This window comes from Oncorhynchus mykiss, chromosome 27 (assembly GCF_057628025.1).
Source record: "Oncorhynchus mykiss isolate SJ-2025 chromosome 27, ASM5762802v1, whole genome shotgun sequence".
Lineage (NCBI taxonomy): Eukaryota > Metazoa > Chordata > Actinopteri > Salmoniformes > Salmonidae > Oncorhynchus > Oncorhynchus mykiss.
Genome location: NC_143048.1, coordinates 20,935,074 through 20,960,474, shown reverse-complemented (window position 1 = coordinate 20,960,474; position 25,401 = coordinate 20,935,074). Strand labels below are relative to the sequence as shown.

The window sequence follows — 25,401 nt, the reverse complement described above, 5'->3', positions numbered from 1 at the left end:
CTCGTCTGCTTTCCCTGCTCCAGAGGGATGTGGCCCCCGCCAATGGATGGGCCATGTTGCAGGTGGTAACCTCCCGATGCCATCTCTGGCTGGCCCAATCCCGTCTAACACCTGCTCTCCAGAGCATATTTTCCACTCACCCCCTCACCCCAGGGCTGACATTTGGCCCAGGGGTTGATGACATTCTAGAGCAGACTGATAAGGTTTGTAGGTACCGGGAGACCCTGAGACGGTTCATGCCGCGTCCTCAGGCCCCGGGTCCAATGCCACCCACCTGCATCCGAATAACGGTGGGGTCCCTCTCCTGCCACATTGCCTCATGTTAACGGACAAGAGCGGGGAGGGGCACAGCGTGAAGTGAAGCAACAGCCTGTTTTTCTCACACGGGTCTTCCCCGGTTTTTGCAGAGGTACTGGGCAATTGATCCCTCACTGGGTTCCTATTCCTCCAAGGAGGTCACAACATAAAATCTCCCAGGGCGTTGGACCCCTGCTCCATGGCCTTGTTTGCTTGGTTGAGCTTATGGCGTCCCTTTGTGACAGGTGTGATGGTGTCAACCGTCACCGGCATAGGGACGTGCCTGGGAGACCCAGGCGCTCTGGGAGCCAGAGGAGAGTCAGGCCCCGGCAGGACCCCTGTCACACTTTTCATCGGCCTTGGCCGCTTCTCCCGGTCGCAAAGGGCAAAGCGGGAGGAGGGTGTGGAGTCCCCCTGGCTGTTGTCCACAATGCCCGAGGGGTACCGACTCCAATTCCTCCGTCCTTCAGGGGCCTTCGTGTCACCCCGGTGGCCAACCCCCCCCCCCCCCTGAAGAAAACCCTGCGGCTGGAGATGTCCTCACTCCTTAACAAAATGCCATCTGCAGCATCGAGACATCAGAACGACTAGGTGGGTTCTACTCCACTTATATTGTGGTCCTATAAATAGACAGAGGGTTTCGACCAATTCTGGACCTTTGCAACCTCAATGGGTACTTGAAGGTACGGAAGTTTCACATGTTCTCCCCAGCCGCATGTTGCAGGCCGTGTCCATGGACCAGTAGTTTGTGACGCTGGACCTGAGGGATGCGTATTTCCATGTTCCTGTTCACCCAGCTCATTGGCAGTACCTCCAATTCACTTTCAAAGGGACGGTTTACGAATTCATGGTTCTCCCTTCGGCCTCTCCTTGGCACCCCGCACTTTCACAAAGTGCATGGATGCTGTCCTGGCACTTCTCACATCCTGAGGATTGTTGATCTTCAATTACCTGGACGATTGGCTGATTTGTGCCCCGACCAGGACCCAGGTCCTGTCAGACAGAGACATGCTCCTGACCCACATCGGTGGGCTGGACATTACTGTAAATGACAAGAAGAGTCATCTGACGCCCACCCAGAGGGTGGCCTTCATTGGCATGGAACTGGACTCAGTCCTCATGAGAGCATGCCTGCCCACCAGAAGGGTTCAGGCGATCTTATCTTGCCTCGACCACTTTCAGCAGGGGCGGGTGGTATTCGCCCTGACCTGCCAACGCCTGTTGGGCTTGCTGACGGCGGCCTCATTGAAGATTCCTCTAGGCCTGCTCCATCTCTGGCCTCTTCAAGGTTGTTCAACTCCCCCCGGCTACACCCGAAGCACCACCGTCACTGCCAGCTGCAGGTGACCACACAGGGCCTCAGGGCATTGTTGAGGTGGAGCTTTCACTCCTTTCTATCAGGTGGGGTGGAGATGCTGAGGATGTGCTACCAGGAGCTGGTCAGCAAAGACGCCTCCCAGATCGTCTGGGGGGGTGTGACCAAGGGCAGGTTGGCCAGCAGCTGTTGGCTACCCTCTAGGAGCCGCAGGCACATCAATACACTAGAGCACTGAGCTGTACTGCTGGCCCTGCTGGCCCGGTCTTTCCTTCCACATCTGAAACGAAGACATGTCCTGGTGAGAATGAACAACACCACAGTGGTGGCTTACATCAACCATCAGGGTGGACTGAGGTCCCACCGCCTCAATCTTATAGCACGGGAGCTCCTTCTCTGGGCTCAAGGGATGTCTAGCGTCTCTATGCACAGCGCACGTACCTGACATTCTGAGTGTGGCAACGGAGGGCCTGCCACCTTAGGACTGGAACCTACATCCCCAGGTGTAGGACAAGTTTGGGAGGGTGCAGGTGGACCTGTTTGCCTCCCTGGACAATGCACACTGCCCCCTGTGGTACTCCATGTCGGAGCCACCCCGGCCTCTGGGCTTGGCTGTTCTGACTCATGATTGGCCAGGGCTGGAGCTTTACGCATTCCCTATTTTCCCTTGATCCATGCTGTGCTGGACAAGACCAGGATGGCAAAGCATCGTCTGCTTCTGATGGCCCCATACTGGCCCAGATGACACTGATTCAGCCTTCTCCTGTACCTGTTGTCTGGGACACCACCTTGGCAACTTCCCCTGAGACCGGACTTGCTGTCTCAGGCTGGGGTAACTCTGTGGCATCTGAGGCCGCATGGCCTCAGTCTGTGGGCTTGGCCACCGAAGGAAACCAATGGTCCATATTAGGACTACAGGAGGGTGTAATGAACACCATGCAGAGCGCAAGGGCGCCAGCTACAACAGCGACATACCAGTTGCGCTGGCGGTTGACCTGCTCTTGGTGCACTGGTATTGAGGTTGTGCCCGAGTCATGCAGGGTGCAGTATGTCCTCCAACACCTGTAGTCTCACTTGGATGAGGGCTTGGCAGCCTCTACACAGAGGGTAATTGGCCGCAATATCGGCCTGCCATGTGGGGTGGATAAATAGGCCAGTGGGGCGCCATCCCTTGATCTCCAGGTTTATGAAGGGGGTTTGTCGCCTGTGTCCAGCTAGGACCCGCTCAATGGTGAGCTGGGATCTGGATGTGGTCTTGGCAGCTTTGGCAAAGACACTTTTCGAACCGTTGGAGGCTGCCTCCCCGAAACACCTCTCTATGAAGGTGGGTTTCTTGGTAGCGATTACTTCCATGAAGAGGGTGGGTGAGGTCCATGCTTTTTCGGTAAGTTCTGAGTGCTACCGGATGGACCCCGGGGGGAGGAGTATATTTCTCCGCACCAACCCTTCATGCCTCCCGAAGGTTCTGTCAGACAGGCATGTGAACATCCCTTTTATCCTGTCTGCTTATGACCCCCCGGCAGTGGCAGGGGAGTCTGGGCCTCCCTCCGACATGCTGTGCCCTGTGAGGGCACTGGCTGCCTATGTGGAGCGGACATGGTCAGTGAGTCCAGGGGGCTGGACTATCAAAGCAGAGGCTATCTCACTGGATCGTCGACATGATTACGACAGCATACCGCCTGGCTGGCATGCCAGTCCTGGGATCTGTGGTGGCACATTCAACACGAGGTGTGGCTGCATCCTGGGCTCTACTGAGAGGAGTGCCCCTCACTGATATCTGTGCTGCAGCAGGTTGGGCTTCCTATTGCAACTTTAATAGGTACTATCGGGTAATGTGGCACCTCCCTCTGCGGTTGGTTCAGCGGTCCTGGGCGTCGCCTCCCCTTCTGAGGACTGTCCGGGACCCCCCTTCCATATTGACGGTCCCTGCATCTCGGTCCCGCGCTGGTACTTCGCCGCTAGCTGGCCAGGTCCCTCTAGCACCGACTAATCTGGTACGGGTTTACCAATATATTGGAGTGATCCTATATAGTGAAACATATTGAAGGTTACTTATGTAACCATAGTTATGTGAGCTATATGGATCACTCCAATTCCACGGGGTAAATCTGTAAATCCTCACCTCGGATGTATTCCTCCGCTGTGGAGTGATACCAATATATTGGAGTGATCCAATATAGCTCACATAACCGTGGTTACATACTGTACGTAACCTTCGTTCACTTTCATAACAGTCACGTTGTATTCCTTCTCTTCCCTTTGCTTGTGGAGTTCAATGCACAACAAATCAGCTGTATGTGAACAGGCAAAAAAACCTTTCCAAACTAAACCTCTACAAACAGCCTACATCGTTGTCACCATATTAGCTAAAGTAACGTCATAGTCAGCATCGCTAATAGAACCAAGTCGTTAGTAAACCCGCTAAAATCATGCAGTAATGTTAGTCTCCAGTCAGTAAGCATTTACACCGTTGGGCCCTTGTGGCAATAAATTAGAGTTCCAAGAGTTCCAGTGTTGTGTTGGAAAGTCATAGCATCCTGTCTGTTTGAGCGGGGTGATTCAGTAGGCCAAACTAGCTAGCTGCATTCGCTAGCTAAGTAAGTGAAACTGAAAGTGAAAAGAATGACAATGTCTTTCTCTCTCTATTTGCTTCTCATTCATTTTGGAAGACATGAATTTGTTCAAAACTGTTCAACTATTGTTTTTCTTTGAGTCAACTACTCACCACATTTCATGCATTGCAGTGCTAGCTAGCTGTAGCTTATGCTTTCAGTACTAGATTAATTATCTGATCCTTTGATTGGGTGGACCACATGTCAGTTCATGCTGCAAAAGCTTTGATAGGCTGGAGGACTGATAAAGGCACAAGGCGAGACCCAAATGCAGACACAGGAGGCAGATGGTTGAGCTCCGATATTTATTATAACAAAAGCGGTAGGCAAAAGGCAGGTCGGGGACAGGCGAGAGTTCATAAACCAGGTCAGAGTCCAAACAGTACCAGGCGATAGGAAGGCTCAAGGTCAGAACAGGCAGGGGTGCAGTGATCAGGTCTGAGTCCAAACGGTACAAGGAAATAGGCAGGCTCGAGATCAGAACAGGCAGAGTGGTCAGGCAGGCGGATTCGGCGTCAGGATAGGCAAGGGTCAAAACCAGGAGGGCTAGGAAAAAACAGAGACTGGCAAAAATAGGAGCTAGGAAAAACGCTGGTTGACTTGGCAAAACAAGACGAACTGGCACAGAGAGACAGGAAACAGGGACAAATACACCAGGGACTAATGGGGAAAGCAGGTGGGTTGAAACAATCACAAAGAGGTGAAACAGATCAGGGTGTGACAGGATGTCCTCCGGAAGTTGTCATAATTACTGTGTAAGTCTATGGAAGGGGGTGGGAACCATGAGCCTCCTAGGTTATAGATTGAAGTCAATGTACCCAGAAGAGGACAGAAGCTAGCTGTCCTCCGGCTACACCATGGTGCTACCCTACAGAGTGCTGTTGAGGCTACCTTAGAACTCCTTTGCAAAATAATGTTTTAATCAGTTATTTGGTGACGATATTATATTTAGTTTAGTTTGATCGAAAAAGGATAATTTTAAGTGTTTTACATTTTGAATTATGAAATTCACTGAGGAGGATGGTCCTCCCCTTCTTCCTCTGAGGAGCCTCCACTGCTTGACATAACATTTCATATTTTATGTTTATCTTTGGCCTGGCTAGTCAGTTGGTTTTAGCTTGTATCATGTTTTAAGGAAAGACCCAGATGTGTCGAAGTAACAAAAGTTTATTACTACAGGGGGCAGGCAAAACGACAGGTCAAAGGCAGGCAGAGGTCAGTAATCAAGATCAGAGTCCAAAAGGTACAGAACGGCAGGCAGTCTCAGGGTCAGGACAGGGAGAGGTCAATAATCCAGTTGTGGTGGGACAAGGTACAGAACGGCAGGCAGACTCAGGGCAGGCAGAATGGTCAAAACTGGGAAAAGTAGAAAACAGGAAGTTTAGAAAAGACAGGAGCAAGGGGGAAAACGCTGGTAGGCTTGACGAACAAAACAAATTGGCAACAGACAAACAGAGAACACAGATATAAATACACAGGGGATAATGAGGTGAGATGGGAGTCACCTGGTGGGGGGTGGAGACAAGCACAAAGACAGGTGAAACAGGTGTGACAGTTTGTATAACATTTTAGTATAAATCCACCTCCAACTACAATCTGAGGACAGTCTCAGTTTCTAAAAGCCAAACGCACTGAACAAAACATTGTTTTGTTAGTTGGCTTAATTAGTTGGCTTAATTGTTAATTAGTTCTTAGTTGGCTTAATTGTCCATAATGACAAGATAGATATGCAACCCTAAGGATTTGTACAGATGTTTTCCCACTGTAACATAACCTTCACAACAGAATGAAGGTTGTATTCTTTATTTCTTTATTTCTTTCATCACATTCCCAGTGGGTCAGAAGTTTACACACACTCAATTAGTATTTGGTAGTATTGCCTTTAAATTGTTTTACTTTGGTCAAACATTTCAGGTAGCCTTCCACAAGCTTCCCAGTGGAATAAGTTGGGTGAATTTTGGCCCATTCCTCGTGACAGAGCTGGTGTAACTGAGTCAGGTTTGTAGGCCTCCTTGCTCACACATGCTTTTTCAGTTCTGCCCACAAGTTTTCTATAGGATTGAGATCAGGGCTTTGTGATGGCCACTCCAATACCTTGACTTTGTTGTCCTTAAGCCATTTTGCCACAACTTTGGAAGTATGCTTGGGGTCATTGTCCATTTGGAGGACCCATTTGCGACCAAGCTTTAACTGGTGTCTTGAGATGTTGCTTCAATATATCCACATAATTTGTCTTCCTCACGATGCCATCTATTTTATGAAGTGCACCAGTCCCTCCTGCAGCAAAGCACCTCCACAACATGATGCTGCTACCCCCGTGATTCACAGTTGGGATGATGTTCTTCGGTTTGTAAGCCTCCCCCTTTTTCCTCCAAACATAACGATGGTCATTATGGCCAAACAGTTCTGTTTTTGTTTCATCAGACCAGAGGACATTTTTCCAAAAAGTAAGATCTTTGTCCCCATTTGTCCAAGATGGCGTAGCAGTGAAGACGTATTTTGTTCGTGTCTCGTGTACTTTTGTATTTTTTGTATATATATTTCAATTTTATTTTCAATCTCTTTTCGATTTTAAATTTGATTATACCTTCCGGTAACCTGCCTCACCCAATATGATACAGTATCGCTATTATTTTTAATTTTAGAACACATTCAAGAACCTCCAGAAGCTAACCAGCTAATTAGCTATTCAGCCACCTTCAGGCCTACTCAGCTGTTCACCCGAACCCCACTCATACACGGCTAGAGCCCGATACTCCACCGGATCCTTGCTGTAAACTCTGGACCTTGGCACCGGATCACCGCTGCTACCAATTGGCTATAGTGGCTAACGCCACTGCCACGAAGCTAGCACCAGTTAGCCGTGAGCCAGGCGCATCTCCCGGCCAGCAAACTAAATTCTACAATACCTCTTTCGCCGTTTGGATTCTCTGTCGACACGGCACCCCGCCGCACCACCACGACTGGTCTGCCGACGAATACTCCATCCGCTGTGCCTCCAACCGGCCTCTGTCGGAGGGCTACTAACTTTAAACGCCTTGTCGCCTGCTAACATAGTGGCGGGTTCCCTGTTCCATCTACTGCTGCCACCTGGACACTATGATCACTTGGCTATATACAGTAGCTGATGCCTGCTGGACTGTCCATTAATCAAGGTACTCCATTCTGTTTATTTTTTTATCTGTCGGCCCCAGCCGCGAACTCAGGCTCTGTGTGTAGTTAATCCGACCCTCTCTGCCTAGTCATCGCCATTTTACCTGCTGTTGTTGTGTTAGCTGATTAGCTGCTGTTGTCTCACCTGTTGTTTTAGCTAGCTCTCCCAATCAACACCTGCGATTACTTTATGCCTCGCTGTATGTCTCTCTCAAATGTCAATATGCCTTGTATACTGGCCTTGTATACTGTTGTTCAGGTTAGTTATCATTGTTTTAGTTTACAATGGAGCCCCTAGTTACACTCTTCATACCTCTGATACCTCCTTTGTCCCACCTCCCACACATGTGGTGACCTCACCCATTACAACCAGCATGTCCAGAGATACAACCTCTCTTATCATCACCCAGTGCCTGGGCTTACCTCCGCTGTACCCGCACCCCACCATACCCCTGTCTGTGCATTATGTGTGTTCTACCATGCCCAGAAATCTGCTCCTTTTATTCTTTGTCCCCAACGTTCTAGGCGACCAGTTTTGATAGCCTTTATCCGCACCCCCATACTACTCCTCCTCTGTTCCGCGGGTGATGTGGAGGTAAACCCAGGCCCTGCATGTGCCCAGGCACCCTCATTTGTTGACTTCTGTGATCAAAAAAGCCTTGGTTTCATGCATGTCAACATCAGAAGCCTCCTCCCTAAGTTTGTTTTACTCACTGCTTTAGCACACTCTGCCAACCCTGATGTCCATGCCGTGTCTGAATCCTGGCTTAGGAAGGCCACCAAAAATTCTGAGATTTCCATACCCAACTATAACATTTTCCGTCAAGATAGAACTGCCAAAGGGGGAGGAGTTGCAGTCTACTGCAGCGATAGCCTGCAAAGTAATGTCATACTTTCCAGGTCCATACCCAAACAGTTCGAACTACTAATTTAAAAAATTACTCTCTTCAGAAATAAGTCTCTCACTGTTGCCGCCTGCTACCGCCTGTGCCCTGGACACCATTTGTGAATTGATCGCCCCCCATCTTGCTTCAGAGTTTGTTCTGTTAGGTGACCTAAACTGGGATATGCTTTTAACACCCCGGCAGTCCTACAATCTAAGCTAGATGCCCTCAATCTCACACAAATCATCAAGGAACCCACCAGGTACAACCCTAAATCTGTAAACAAGGGCACCCTCATAGACGTTATCCTGACCAACTCGCCCTCCAAATACACCTCCGCTGTCTTCAACCAGGATCTCAGCGATCACTGCCTCATTGCCTGTATCCGCTACTGGTCCGCAGTCAAACGACCACCCCTCATCACTGTCAAACGCTCCCTAAAACACTTCTGCGAGCAGGCCTTTCTAATCGACCTGGCCCGGGTATCCTGGAAGGATATTGACCTCATCCCGTCAGTTGAGGATGCCTGGTCATTCTTTTAAAGTAACTTCCTCACCATCTTAGATAAGCATGCTCCGTTCAAAAAATGCAGAACTAAGAACAGATATAGCCCTTGGTTCACTCCAGACCTGACTGTCCTCGACCAGTACAAAAACATCCTGTGGCAGACTGCAATAGCATCGAATAGTCCCCGCGATATGCAACTGGTCAGGGAAGTCAGGAACCAATACACGCAGTCAGTCAGGAACGCAAAGGCCAGCTTTTTCAAGCAGAAATGTGCATGTAGCTCTGTAGCTATAACTCCAAAAAGTTATGGGACACTGTAAAGTCCATGGAGAACAAGAGCACCTCCTCCCAGCTGCCCACTGCACTGAGGCTAGGTAACACGGTCACCACCGATAAATCCGTGACAATCGAAACCTTCAACAAGCAATTCTCAACGGCTGGCCATGCCTTCCTCCTGGCTACTCCAACCTCGGCCAACAGCTCCCCCCCCGCAGCTACTCGCCCAAGCCTCCCCAGCTTCTCCTTTACCCACATCCAGATAGCAGATGTTCTGAAAGAGCTGCAAAACCTGGACCTGGCCAAGGCTTTCGACTCTGTCAATCACCATATTCTTATCGGCAGACTCAGTAGCCTCGGCTTTTCTGATGACTGCCTTGCCTGGTTCACCAATTACTTTGCAGACAGAGTTCAGTGTGTCAAATCGGAGGGCATGTTGTCCGGTCCTCTGCCAGTCTCTATGGGGGTGCCACAGGGTTCAATTCTCGGGCTGACTCTTTTTTCTTTTCTCTGTATATATCAATGATGTTGCTCTTGCTGCGGGCGATTCCCTGATCCACCTCTACGCAGACGACACCATTCTGTATACTTCTGGCCCTTCCTTGGACACTGTGCTATCTAACCGCCAAACGAGCTTCAATGCCATACAACACTCCTTCCGTGGCCTTCAACTGCTCTTAAACGCCATTAAAACCAAATGCCTGCACCCGCACGCACGACTAGCATCACCACCCTGGATGGTTCCGACCTAGAATATGTGGACATCTATGAGTACCTAGGTGTCTGGCTAGCTGTAAACTCTCCTTCCAGACTCATATCAAACATCTCCAATCTAAAATCAAATCTAGAGTCTTTCAATTCCGCAACAAAGCCTCCTTCACTCACGCCGCCAAACTTCCCCTAGTAAAACTGACTATCCTACCGATCCTCGACTTCGGCGATGTCATCTACAAAATAGCTTCCAATACTCTACTCAGCAAACTGGATGCAATTTATCACAGTGCCATCCGTTTTGTTACTAAAGCACCTTATACCACCCACCACTGCGACTTGTATGCTCTAGTCGGCTGGCCCTCGCTACATATTCGTCGCCAGACCCACTGGCTCCAGGTCATCTAGAAGTCCATGCTAGGTAAAGCTCCGCCTTATCTCAGTTCACTGGCCACGATGGCAACACCCACCCGTAGCACGCGCTCCAGCAGGTGTATCTCACTGATCATCCCTAAAGCCAACACCTCAGTTGGTCGCCTTTCCTTCCAGTTCTCTGCTGCCTGTGACTGGAACGAATTGCAAAAATCGCTGAAGTTGGAGACTTATTTCCCTCACCAATTTTAAACATCTGCTATCTGAGCAGCTAACCGATCGCTGCAGCTGTACATAGTCCATCGGTAAATAGTCCACCCAATTTACCTACCTCATCCCCATACTGTTTTTATTTATTTTATGCTCTTTTGCACACCAGTATCTCTACCTGCACATGAACATCTGATCATTTATCACTCGTGTTAATCTGCAAAATTGTAATTATTCGCCTACCACCTCATGCCTTTTGCACACAATGTATATAGACTATTTTTTTATTTTTCTACTGTGTTATTGACTTGTTTATTATGTACTCCATGTGTAACTCTGTGTTGTTGTCTGTTCACACTGCTATGCTTTATCTTGACCAGGTCGCAGTTGTAAATGAGAACTTGTTCTCAACTAGCCTACCTGGTTAAATAAAGGTGAAATAAAAAAATTAAAATGTGCAGTTGCAAACCGTAGTCTGGCTTTTTTATAGCGGTTTTGAAGCAGTGGCTTCTTCCTTGCTGAGCGGCCTTTCAGGTTATATCGATAATGGACTAATTTTACTATGGATATAGATACTTCTGTACCGGTTTCCTCCAGCATCTACACAAGGTCCTTTGCTCTTGTTCTGGGATTGATTTTCACTTTTCGCACCAAAGTACGCTCATCTCTAGGGGACAGAGCGCGTCTCCTTCCTGAGCGGTATGATGGCTGCGTGGTCCCATGGTGTTTAGACTTGCATACTATTGTTTGTATAGATGAACATGGTATCTTCAGGAGTTTGGAAATTGCTTCCAGACTGAGGTCTACCATTTATTTTCTGAGGTCTTGCCTGATTTCTTTCGACTTTCCCATGACGTCAAGCAATGAGGCACTGAGTTTGAAGGAAGGCCTTAAAAATACATCCACAGGTACACCTCCAATTTACTCAAATTATGTCAATTAGCCCATCAGAAGCTTCGAAAGCCATGACATAATTTTCTGGAATTTTCCAAGCTGTTTAAAGGCACAGTCAACTTCCGACCCACTGGAATTGTGATACAGTGAATTATAAGTCAAATCAAATCAATTTTATTTATATAGCCCTTCGTACATCAGCTGATATCTCAAAGTGCTGTACAGAAACCCAGCCTAAAACCCCCAAACAGCAAGCAATGCAGGTGTAGAAGCACGGTGGCTAGGAAAAACTCCCTAGAAAGGCCAAAACCTAGGAAGAAACCTAGAGAGGATATGTTGCGACGTGGATAACAATATCTCTATACTATATAAAGTCGGTAGCCCTGCCCCCTGGTAAACAGTGTATGATCGCTGGATGATTTGTTTTAAGTCTAATACTGCGGGTAATGGAGCTGCCACTGACTAGAGTTTTCAATTTGTCAGAGCTAATGGTGGGAAGCTTCAGCGTCTCAGACCCCGTAACGGGAGGAGTAGTAACGGGAGGAGTAGAGACAAGAGAAGGCTCGGCGTCTGACTCCGACTCGTTTCTTATTGGGGAAAACCGGTTGAAAGTTTCTGTCGGCTGAATGAGCGACACCGGTTGAGCATTCCTACAGCATTTCCCTCCAGAAACCATAAGAAAGTTGTCCGGCTGCGTGGACCGTGCGAAGGGATTTATACTAACCTGGTGGCACAGACGCTGTTTCATCCTTTCCTAACGATTGCATCTGAAGCTGGGCTTGTAGCACAGCTATCCTCGTAGTAAGGCGATCGTTCTCCTGTATATTATGAGTACAGCGACTGCAATTAGAAGGCATCATGTTAATGTTACTACTTAGCTTCGGCTGTTGGAGGTCCTGAAGAACCATGTCCAGATAAAGCGCCCGGAGTAAAAAGTTGAATTTTTTTTTTTGGGGGGGGGAACCAAAAATATAAACGGTAATTAAAAAGTAAAAACCGTAAAGTTGTCAGGTAGCAAAGTAAGGTTGGCAACAAAACGCACAGCAACACGTAAACAAGTCTGCAAGTTGTGACCGGAAGTGAAATAATCTGTCTGTAAACGATTGTTGGAAAAATTACATGTGTCATGCACAAAGTAGATGTCCTAACCGACTTGCCAAAACTATAGTTTGTTAACAAGAAATTTGTGGAGTGGTTGAAAAACGAGTTTTAATGACTCCAACCCAAGTGTATGTTAACTTCAACTGTATATTTATGCGAATAGATTACACTATGATTAATTAATCTTATTGCAATAAGATTCATCTTATATTGATGTTGTATATTTTGTTGTTCATTCAATTCTGTAAGGGGTTGTTAAACTTGGCTCACATGGAGTTCAACAAAGTTGAAATCAAATGGTATTGAAATGTGGCCTATTAATTTTGACAGTTGGATGACTGCATTGGTATGTAACACATGCCGTCTATGGCCCCTTGAGTTTACATACAAATAAAAGTTGGCAGAAACATGAAAAATGTCATGTGAATGTGTATGTCTTTAATTAAATTACCCGAAAAATAAAAGTGACTCAATCACCTGTTGTCACGGTTTTCTTCCGTCGAAAGAGAGGACCAAAATGCAGCGTGCCGAACCAGCCCTATCTGGTGCAAACAAACACAGAGACAGGAACAATCACCCACAAAACCCAACACCAAACAGGCTACCTAAATATGGTTCCCAATCAGAGACAATGACTAACACCTGCCTCTGATTGAGAACCATATCAGGCCAAACACAGAAACAGACAAACTAGACACACAACATGCCCACTCAGATCACACCCTGACCAACCAAAACATAGAAACATACAAAGCAAACTATGGTCAGGGTGTGACACCTGTCAATATGACGTTTGTCCCTTCCACCTTCCCCTTTATACCCACTATTTCCAATCCTTGGCACGAGTATACGAAGGGAGATGTTTCTGTTGGGTTATTTTTTTTAATAATGATTGGTTATTGGGGCAGATATTTTAGTCACCATGGGGCTTCCTGACAGCTTAAATGGGCCTAACATAATAGGGAGCACAGTTGGCTTTTGGACAGTATTCCTGCTGTTTTGGGGGTTGGACTGTTCAAGCCAAGATAAAGCCTGAAGACATGCTTCCCAACCAGACCTGCTCCCTCCTGACATGTTTATAGCGGTTTGCAAGGATCGGGAAGGGGTCAAATGGTCATGTCCGTCTCATAAGTCTGTCACCGACAGCCAACCACACAATCATTATTGTAGTTTACCTTTCCATTGCTGTAGCATGCCAAACATCACCCCAGACACTGTAAACTCTCCAGTCTAACCTCACTTCTGACTGGGTTGTGGTGTGAAATTCTGAAATCATGAATTTTACAACTGTTGGATAAAACATCAGGGCTTGTTAGAGAGATGTTTTATGTGGAACAGGACCTGTAGTTCGTGATTTGTGAAGCAAAAGAAACACAAATTCTTGACTCCCTTTCTCTGTAGTCCATGGGGGCTAAAACAGCCTAACTGGTCCACGGCCTATAGCCAGCCTTCACTCTAATCCAAGGTCTCGGGAGGAAAAGGTTTTTCAAGGTGTCTGCACAGCTGGATAAACCAGTCAGGAAATCTTGGCCTCCGATGGCCAAAAAACTGCATTGTGTGATCATTGGGCTAATCATGTTTTTGCAACTTACGTAAACAGAGTTCATGTGAGAATGCCTTCGTCTATTGTCAGAGTCCGAATCAAAAGATTTAAAGGCTCTAAATATATCCAGATGAGACGCTGGCCTCCCACAATTCATCTGTTAAGCATCCATCTTATTAGTCAAGGTTTGATTACCATTTCATCATACTATCCAACACCAGACTTCCAGCACTGTGGGATAAACTGATTGACAGAAATGGATGCATCATGGTAAAAGGGCTGCCAAACCAGGCTATATTTCATAATATTGGAAACACTACTCTGAAGGAAAAATACCTGCAATATGCAACATATTATTTTCACACTACATCAACTATTGTTTGTAAATTGGCGGCGGCCAACATGTCCCAATGTAATAAGAGCACTGGATTATAGCGAGTAATTTCTGTCACAACAGAGACTACCTACCCTTTTTGTCCATCACTGTCTCTTTAAGAAACTGTGATTTATAACCATCATTAGCTTTGTGTTGATACTCCAATCTATTTGGCAATATTAGGAGTCCTGTTATCTTTTGTTTATGTTACCTTTTCCTCTCAGCGTCAGGGATCAAATGTCTTTTTGATGAGCCTTTGAAAGGCCATCAGACATCAACATGTCCAACAGCATAACCAAGAGTGGTTTCAGTACATCACAGTGGTGGGTTTGTGTCACCATGAAACATGTGGCTCAATACTGTGGGCAGTATTATTAAACTAATACAGTTTACAATGCCACAAAATTGGTCACTTCACTTGGCTTGAGTTTAATGGCAGTCTCTGGTGAGATCACTCAATCGAGCCTGGGAATTCTCTTAAAGCCAGCCATTCCCAACTTATTTTCTGCACCATAGATTGAATTTCAAAGTCTGTTTTTATGTTAGTTTGCCAAATACAACAATGCCTTGATTAGGTTGTCATATTTCTAGGAATCATTGTTGTGCCAGTCCAGAGAAAAGCTCAGACGAAGGCCAAGAAGCCTACACATAAAGCTTAATAAAGAACAGTGATAGTAACACAAGCAGTGTGCGGGTTTCTCGTTTCTTTCATGTGCTAGTCCAGATAACAAATATTGAGGTACATACAGTATAACGGAATACTGCCATGGGTTCTTTCACTTGGTCTGTATGGTCTGGTACTGGCATGGCGTGAGACTGTGTTGTCAATGTTTTGACCTTCGTTTGATATTTTCTCTGGAGAGAATAGAAATATGAAGTCAATGCCAGAAGGAAATAGATTTGCCTATTTAAAATGATAATAGGGTGTTTTTCGCTAGTTAAAATATACCTAGAGCTCAATCCCCTGCAGTTAAATCTATTTCTCATGACAGAATAAAAAGCCTCACAAAATTGGACCATTAACGAAGGTGCACAGGGAATTCGGGAAATCAATGGCCTATTGCTGCAATAGTCATCCAATGGACAACTAACTTCACAAAGATTGATGCCCTTTAAAACGATGGGTTGTAATAACATTGATAGTATCCCTTAAGTTCTCAGATAAAGGGGCTGTTCTGAAGCTTTAGTCAGAACTTATAAAATCCTAAAACATTTGACATGCAGATCTCAAATGGGTCAAAACGGACTGTTGCAATTTTTTCATCCTCCAATAATTTTCCTCCTCTGCTAACTATAAGTGGAGAGAGAGAAGGAAACAACTTCCCCCATTGTTTTTTATTTTATTGGAAGGACTATTGTACTGTAAGTTTCCTCCGAAGTAGAGGAAAAGCAGGGTCATCTACAGTGGCCTACTATAGCAGTCACCCACCCCCAGCATTCCGGAGGGTAAAGAGAGAGAAAGAGATGGGGGAGAGAGGGAAAGAAAGAGAGAGAAGGATTGTGGTTGGTGTGGCCTTAATTGGTTCCCAAGGTGGATGTGGCAGTTCCTTCGTGATTGTTTCTGTGAGGCAGCTTGTTGGCAAGTACTGTATCTCCTCTTGGAGTGGGTCTAGTGTGAGAATATGCCAGTTTATCCGGTGATTGGGTCTGTTTTTCAAATTCTTGTTCCACATTGGTGTTAATGAAAGTCAGCCATCGCCATCCATTCATTGCGCTGTATCTCGCTCTGGGGGCAGACTGTAAAGGGGGACAAAAGGAAGTAGTAACAATGTCCAGGAAGTGTGTATGTATCAGAAATGAAAGGCTATGAGACGAGGTCCACTTAAGCATATGGATGGCGGTACAGTATAATGGGTCAGGAGGTACTTTATACAGCAGTGATTCCCTCTCCCTCTCTCTCTTCCTCGCTCCCTCTTTCTCTCCTGGCCTCTCTCTGGTGGCACCCTGCCGGACCAGCCTGCCTGCGTGTCTTCTAGAAGCCCTAAGAAATCTGCTGATAAGTCCCAGCTCAAACATTCCCCAAACATTCTAATATTATCATTATTAGTGTTATGAATCTGATATCATCGCTTCGCTTCAGTTTGCCAATTATGTTATTTTTGTTGGGAAGGGATGGGATGGAGGAATAGGCTAGATGGAGAGAGAGAGATGTGTGGCAGGGCAGTATGAAGTAGGCGGAATACCATGAAAATATTGTGGGTTTTGTAGATGGGAAATGTCAAAGGTCAAGTGGAATTATGTATATTATGAGGTCAGAGGTGAGCAGATTAGTTGTACTGTAATACCATGACATATAATGCACTTATCTACTTCTCTTGTCTGGCAGCTTCTTTCTTGAGCTAAAACAATGTGAAAGACTGGTCGGTTCATAGAGACTGTTTCAAAGGGAACTAGTGTGTTAAATCATAGGGCAGAAATGTCTGCCATGCTGAAATCTGAAGTTGATAAGCTCGTTATTTAGTTCCCATAGCCCTGGGAAACGGATGAGGTTTGAATACCCTGAATGTGACCCAGAGTAGGATTTCCTGTAGAGGAAAACAGGGTCATCAACTACAGTGACCTACTATAGCAGTCACCGACCCCCCAAAGTTTAGCAGTCTTGTACTGTGGTTACTATCCAAAGATTAATCTAAACCTAAGGTTGGACTGCAGAAATACTCAGATATTCTTCAGAAAACCTTTTCATTAATAAATTAGCCTACAGGCCTTCAGGTTATGTTTTTGAGGGCCAACACCTGCCATTGGTTTATGAGAACATGATCCCTAAGAGGCTTAGACCTGAATGTTCATGTCATTGAAAGTATGACCAAAATGTAACCACAAAGGCTGAAGTAGAAGAGGGAAAAAACTCCAACAAGAGCATGAGCTGCTACATGCACTTTGAATTGGATAAGATGGATGAAATTGACTTAAACCTAAAATTCTTGTACAATTTCCTTTCAAACATGACTCGCCCATTCTGTTGCCTAGTCCAGGTTCTACTCTGACCAGTATTCATCGCCCTCTTCATGGTGCCCACCTGGGCTTGGATGCTTGATGAAACACTTCGGGCCCTACATTGTGGAGGCAGTAATGTCATTGCAGAGGAACAACATCTGGAGTGTGGTCTGGGCGTCTCCAGAGAGTTCTGGAGGCTTGCCAGTGGGCCCTGTTCTGTTCAGCCCTGGTCTGCTCTGTTCTGCTGTGTTCGTCCAACAGTGACAGTGGGGTTCTATGTTGACATTCTAACTGGAAGGAACAACCATCTGCACCATGGCCATGGGCTCTGGAACTTGCTGGAGCTCTGGAACTCTTTGCACATGTGTAGGCAGGGTTCTACCCAAAGAATGTAAGAGTGGCGCTGCGCCATCTTGTGGACTTCCCACGCCACTATGTAAAAAATCTATAAAAATGTTTTATTTGTTATCATGTAAGGTTCTAGATTGAGGGAAATTGTGGTTGCAGGTGTTAAAAAACACAGTACTCAACAGTACCACCTTGTTAAAAAATCCTGGGGAGAACCCCGGTGGGGTTCTGACTTACTCTCCAGTCTTACTTATTGACAGGACAGTCCAGGAGACAGGACAGGGATCATGGAGGTGGATTCTTGAAAGCTTGAAATGGAAAGTCTTTAACACATTTCAGATGAACCTTGTGAGAAACTATAAGCATCAGGTTGTGATCAACCTCCTTCAATCCCAAATAGAATAGAAGACATTGATCCTGCCAGTTTTGTTGGTCAATTGCGACTCATACATGTGTTTTAAGTCTGTCTGGACAATGTCATCACCACTGAATCAAATGAAGATAAACTGCTTGCAACTAGGGCGTGCATTTGCAACGTCTGGAGAACCTGAAAGGATCGGCCAAGCCCAATCTGTGATTATTGGACCGATAACTATCTCAGTACAGAGCCAGTGCTGCAGAACCCCACAGAAGAGACGTAAAACACTTCTCCATCAATCAACTGGAACAAAGGATCATTGTATCACTTTGCAAACAGTGTATTCAGCCGTAAATTTCGCCTTCATGCTTCAAGAAATACGCAGGAAAACAACACCATCTGTGTCAGTACTTTATTTCTTTGAAACTTAATCCTTCTTCAAGGCAGCTGAGCCACTTCACTCTACATGCTACTGATAAAGCCTAAATGTTTCTGATAGGAGAACGGATACTGAGACTCTGGCTGCCCAATTGTATGATCTGTGTGAGTGGGGGGAGGGGGTGGGGGGGCCTTAGGTGTCAGATGATTACTGAACTTCTTTAAATTGATTCAGTCAGTTAGGGCCGGGCAAAGAAAACCCATCCAACAGAAACCACTAGCTCCATTGTTCAGTAGGACCAAGACCTTAGGAATTCCTCCCTAAAGTAATCATAAGATGATCATGTAAAATACAGTGCCTTGCGAAAGTATTCGGCCCCCTTGAACTTTGCGACCTTTTGCCACATTTCAGGCTTCAAACATAAAGATAGAAAACTGTATTTTTTTGTGAAGAATCAACAACAAGTGGGACACAATCATGAAGTGGAACGACATTTATTGGATATTTCAAACTTTTTTAACAAATCAAAAACTGAAAAATTGGGCGTGCAAAATTATTCAGCCCCTTTACTTTCAGTACAGCAAACTCTCTCCAAAAGTTCAGTGAGGATCTCTGAATGATCCAATGTTGACCTAAATGATTAATGATGATAAATACAATCCACCTGTGTGTAATCAAGTCTCCGTATAAATGCACCTGCACTGTAATAGTCTCAGAGGTCCGTTTAAAGCGTAAAGAGCATCATGAAGAACATGGAACACACCAGGCAGGTCCGAGATACTGTTGTGAAGAAGTTTAAAGCCGGATTTGGATACAAAAGATTTCCCAAGCTTTAAACATCCCAAGGAGCACTGTGCAAGCGATAATATTGAAATGGAAGGAGTATCAGACCACTGCAAATCTACCAAGACCTGGCCGTCCCTCTAAACTTTCAGCTCATACAAGGAGAAGACTGATCAGAGATGCAGCCAAGAGGCCCATGATCACTCTGGATGAACTGCAGAGATCTACAGCTGAGGTGGGAGACTCTGTCCATAGGACAACAATCAGTCGTATATTGCACAAATCTGGCCTTTATGGAAGAGTGGCAAGAAGAAAGCCATTTCTTAAAGATATCCATAAAAAGTGTCGTTTAAAGTTTGCCACAAGCCACCTGGGAGACACACCAAACATGTGGAAGAAGGTGCTGCTCTGGTCAGATGAAACCAAAATTGAACTTTTTGGCAACAATGCAAAACGTTAAGTTTGGCGTAAAAGCAACACAGCTGAACACACCATCCCCACTGTCAAACATGGTGGTGGAAGCATCATGGTTTGGGCCTGCTTTTCTTCAGCAGGGACAGGGAAGATGGTTAAAATTGATGGGAAGATGGATGGAGCCAAATACAGGACCATTCTGGAAGAAAACCTGATGGAGTCTGCAAAAGACCTGAGACTGGGACGGAGATTTGTCTTCCAAACAAGACAATGATCCAAAACATAAAGCAAAATCTACAATGGAATGGTTCAAAAATAAACATATCCAGGTGTTAGAATGGCCAAGTCAAAGTCCAGACCTGAATCCAATCGAGAATCTGTGGAAAGAACTGAAAACTGCTGTTCACAAATGCTCTCCATCCAACCTCACTGAGCTCGAGCTGTTTTGCAAGGAGGAATGGGAAAAAATTTCAGTCTCTCGATGTGCAAAACTGATAGAGACATACCCCAAGCGACTTACAGCTGTAATCGCAGCAAAAGGTGGCGCTACAAAGTATTAACTTAAGGGGGCTGAATAATTTTGCACGCCCAATTTTTCAGTTTTTGATTTGTTAAAAAAGTTAGAAATATCCAATAAATGTCGTTCCACTTCATGATTGTGTCCCACTTGTTGTTGATTCTTCACAAAAAAATAAAGTTTTATATCTTTGTTTGAAGCCTGAAATGTGGCAAAAGGTCGCAAAGTTCAAGGGGGCGAATACTTTCGCAAGGCACCGTATGTGGCTTGGAATAGAATAGTCAAGGGTTGTACATAGCTTAAATATTTAAGTAGACTTTAACTTGAGAAATGTATCTAATATTGTTTAAGTCTCTGTCGACCCCAGAGGCCATAGGATGCCCAATTGTTTCACATAATATTGTATGGGTTAAACATACATCAAATAGACATTTATGACCTCTACCTTTTGTGTACAATAATACTAAGCTTTCAACAGGTCTGTCCGTTGTAATGATTATGTCTGGGACTGAGAAGTGTTAGTAATTTTATTGCGATGACCAGTACATTTATTAATTAACACTGAATGCATTCAAAGTGTTTAACTCTATTCCTAGACTACAATATTAAAATGTATCAAATAACTAAAGTAATATCTACAGTAACATTGTTATTCCTCTCGAAGCTACATACACACCCTGTTGGATGTCTTGTGTAGGTCAAGATCTGTAATGGATTGTTCGCAGGTTGGAGTGCATCTACATTCCACTGCAATTACTCATTTGTTAGCCTAATTAATCACATTGCTATCCTGATTGTGCTAGCATGGACATTAGCAGCCAACACAGGAAGATATGCCAGATACGGGTCATTTTAAGGTGCAGTCATGACCTACGCTGTAACTCCGTTGGCCTCGAAATTTATTTCGGTATTTTGAAAGTTATATATCTTGAATACTTTTTTACTGACATGGGAAACATTTTGGGACTATATCAACAACGGACTAATGAAACTGTCACGTCCTGACCATAGAAAGCCTGTATTTTCTATGGTAGAGTAGGTCAGTGCGTGACTAGGGGTTTTAGTCTAGTTTATATTTTCTATGTGGGGTTCTAGGTTTTATTTTCTATGTTGGGGTTTGTGTATGATTCCCAATTAGAGGCAGCTGGTAATCGTTGTCTCTAATTGGGGATCATAATTTAAGTTGTATTTTTCCACCTGTGGTTTATGGGATATTGTTTATGTTTAGTTGCCGGTTAGCACTGCATTGTCGTCACGGTTCGTTTATTCTTTATTGTTTTGTCTTTTCTAAAGTTTCACTTCTTTAATAAATTATGTGGAACTCAAAGTACGCTGTGCCTTGGTCCGACATTCATTAGAACGAACGTGACAGAAACAAATAACAAAATATACTTTTTGGGTGGAGTTTTTCTTTAATATATAGTGTGTTGTTATTGTCTCAACGTCTTGAACTACCGTATATTGTGTACATCTAGCTAGATAATCGTATCTTGTAATTTACAGTGGTGGAAAAAGTACATGTGTATCAAGCTCTATCGGAGAGTTTGCAGGTTTTCAGGCAATTCAAGCAAAGTAATAACTTTCTCTGAATGCTTGGTTTGGACAAGTCTAGTCTAATACAGGCATCATTATACAAAATACACTTAATCATGCTGTCATTTTCTCATCCAAGTGAGTGAGAGTACAGTATGCTGTTGCAGTCATTCTGATTGTGTTAAATGTTCAAAATAACATTGCTTTACTGTATAGTGCTTCATGCCTATTCATTATAGATCATCTACTGGACTTTCATTGTATTAGCACAAGGACAGTGCCACCATATTATTTCAATTCCACTCTTTGTTCTCTGTTGGAGATACAGCATCTAGCTATTAAGAAAAAGCTTGTAACATTGAAATACGAGTTTATCCAGACTTCAGAGGCATTGAACTATGGGAATCTGGGGCTATACTCGTTCTGTCTGACCTAACACCCAGTCTGCTGTGCAGTGTAATGGTGCAGAAGCACAGACTAGATCTTGGAGTTGGGAGGGGGGTGGAGAAAATGTGTATGGGTGAAGGGGAGTCGATGTGAACAATCTATCACCATGTATCCACACGTTAACGCAGATCCATTTCAAGCATTTGAATATGCATTTAAAAGGTTAAAATCCTTCTGGTTTTGGGGCCCTCACAAAACTATCATGTTCATATAAAGACATGACTTAATCATATTTTTAGATACACTGACAAATGAACGCCAAAGAAAACAGATGACAGCCCAAGCTAATTATTATTATTTTGAGCCTGGGCAAATGGAGCAGTTGTTGCTTCTGGACTGTGTTTGGTAGAGAGAATTTTTAAATGATGCATGGCATTAGCTTGATCTCAAGATGTAGGTGATTCAGAACTGACAATATCTAGATTATTGACCTGCATTTTAACACATCTAGCTTTGTCTGTTTGTTTTTCAGATTCTTCACCGATCTATTTCTTAGTTGTTTAACGGCTGATTCGTATACTTCATACACTTTTGCCAACTAGTCCAAAACAACTACGTTCATAATCATTCTAAATATCAACGACATGTTGGAACACATGCCGATTAAGATAAACAAATTATTTGTGATTGCACTCATTGCCATAAGTGCTCTGAAATAAAATATAAATGTATTAATTTTTAAAAAGTCAGCTATGCTTGCTTATAAAGCTGATTAAGCTTAACTAAGCTAATTTTCAAATGATAGATTTAATTACCTGTTAAACTTCTCTGTATTGTTTTTCTGCCTATGATGATGCAAAGAGGTCTGAAATGGTTAGCTAAGATGTAAATGCACTGCTGTTCCCTGAATAAGATTGTCATTACTACACTACATTACCTTTTGAAAATCATAGTCAAATCAAATACATATCTCTCTGTACTTCCAAAATGAAAATCTTATGACTAATACTGTATGTCACTCATTCATTTATTTGACGTTCAGGTCTACGTGGCCCCCAGTTGTCCTCCCCCAAGGAGGACTTGTCTACAAACAACTTCCGTCTTTCTGGCAAAATCGCCAAGCAACCAAGCCCAAAGGAGGAGCACCACACATGAGCTAAAATAGAGATTTAGACATGTACATTTTTGGGGGAATTATTTTTTTTCCTTGCAGAATAGACTCTTTACCTCCCAAACAGACTCGTCAGTTGGGGCTATTAGTCTTGAATTAAACATTGGAAGAATAGTGTCGTTCGTGATACAGCATGAGGTCAGATGTCCTCGTAATGCTTAGGGTGGTAACTAATGATTTACTGTAATGAGAGAGAAGGGAACTGTACAACTGTTTTTCTGTAACACAGGGTTTTACATTATTTATTCAGTATGACCAAGTCCATTGAGGCAACAAAGAAAACAGATTATTATTATTTTAGTCACAAAGGCTTTGAGAAATACCATTCCGCCCACAAAAAAAGATTATTACGCGGATAAGAACTTGTTTATAAGCAAATAAATGTCTTATCTGATATAGGTTTTGTTCAAGTTATTCCCACTGGCTGACCTGAAGGAACCCCCTGGATTTTTACACTTCTTTATTTGCTGACCTTATGTTCTCTAATTTGTTGACCTTATGTTCTCTATTGTGAAGCCTCTATACAGTACAAGCCAAGATGATTCTGCACCCAAAGAAATCTGAAAAAAACTAACAATTAAATCCACTGAGGTTGATAAGTTTGTTTGTGAATCGCCAAAGGCCCCTTGCAACTGGAAAACAGTAGGTAACCTGAGGCAAGCCTGACTTGGAGGGGATCAACATCAGCGAATCTTGACGCTAATGGAATATGTCGCCACCTTAAAGAATACTGTTTGTCTTGGGCAACAGGCCCTATTTGCATGCGTGCTACAGCTTGTGTCAAGTCTATTTCTGAAAGAATAATGAGTGTTGGCCCCGACTCCTGCCAGAGAAAGAGACCCTGTTCAACCCCCCCCTTCCCACCTCAAAATCAAAATATGTGTCCCAAGACACAAGTGAAGGATGGACAATGGCAGCCTTGTCAGCGGTGAGTTGTTTGTAAAGTAATAGGCTGCACTTGCTGTGTTGAAGTGAAGCTGTTCACAGGTGTTTGGAGAGGAAGTGACCTGTGAGTCACCTGCCAGTGATCTACTGTACCTCCAACACAAACTCCAACCGACACAACAAGTCTGAAACCGACGACTTGAGTTGTGGTAATCTCCCCCTTGTAGGAAGAATATGTTGACCCCACAGTGAACCCTAGAAATGAGACCCTATTTGGTAATCATTGACATTAGGGGCCTCTTTGGTGCAGTGCTGAGCTAGCCAAAGTCATGGTTTAGTAGCACTGGTTTAGTGAGATGGCACAGAGCTCTAACCTGAGAGTCATGGCCGACTGAAAAGTGAGAAATTTCAACCCAAGTTTTGGATGGAAGGTCCAAGCAAACAGGAGGTTCGGTTCCGCTTTTACTTTATGAGCTGGCTAGCTAAATACATTTTTCCATTGCCGAAGAAGCATTTCGTATTGCGGGTGACACTAAAGCCATAGCACTTGAACGCAAATGTTTACCATTAAGTACTTAAAGGGATGGAGAGGGCTCCCCCACACTCCATTAAAATAAACCTGTTTGCAATGGAGGTAGGAGATACGCTGAGATTGTGTTACAGCAATCCATATATTACCTGTAAGAGAAAGGGGGGCAGCTCAGTTAATTATTTCTCTCCTAATGCCTGTACAATATGCTGACTTTGGAAACTCTCATAAAAGAGGAATTTTGGCCATGAGCAGAATGCTTTCTGAGATCCAGGGGCAGCAACAGGCGATATCTACCCAGCAGTCTCTCTGCTTCCATGGAGACCCCATAGGGTAGGGTCTGTCGTCAAAACGTTATCGGAATGCCTCTCAAGCTGATTAATAGCTCAGAGGTCTGTCCTTATCCTGGCAGGGTAACTCAGGACAGTAGATTGTCAAACTATGTCAAGGTTGTGAATCGGAATGGGCTGCTTCAAGCTTCGTTTCTCCATAGGGGGTCACAGTTGGAGATGTAATTGTATGTGTATGTTTAAACATTTACGCTGTTGACCCGGCCGGCCTAGCTGTTAGGCTATTCAGAACAACAGTCTGATGTTTGTTAGAAGGCATTTCTCCGACTGCCATGTCTCTATCTGTGACGCTGATGGTGTTGTCACTGCCCTTCTAGAACCGCTCTTCACACTTGGCCCGGCGGGCAGGCTGCATTGCTATTTCTAGCCTCTGCAGACTGCCTACTGTCTCTGTTAAGTTTCTGCCTTGATATTTGGTGCAAGTTTGTTATTGAAATGAGGTCTAAACTCTTTGATAGTTGTTCCCTCTGTCTGAATGGATTTAGGGTCATCGGTACACCACTGAACCTGCAGAAAAAAAAACTCAAGAAGCAATGTTGTGTTGCTGAAAACTCACTAC

General features: G+C 44.6%; 1 pseudogene; it reads left to right on the top strand.

The window, feature by feature from the left end:
- Window positions 1–1,424: 1,424 nt before the first annotated feature.
- On the top strand, window positions 1,425–2,522 carry LOC149971267 (uncharacterized; annotated as a pseudogene).
- The last annotated feature ends 22,879 nt before the right edge of the window (window positions 2,523–25,401 follow it).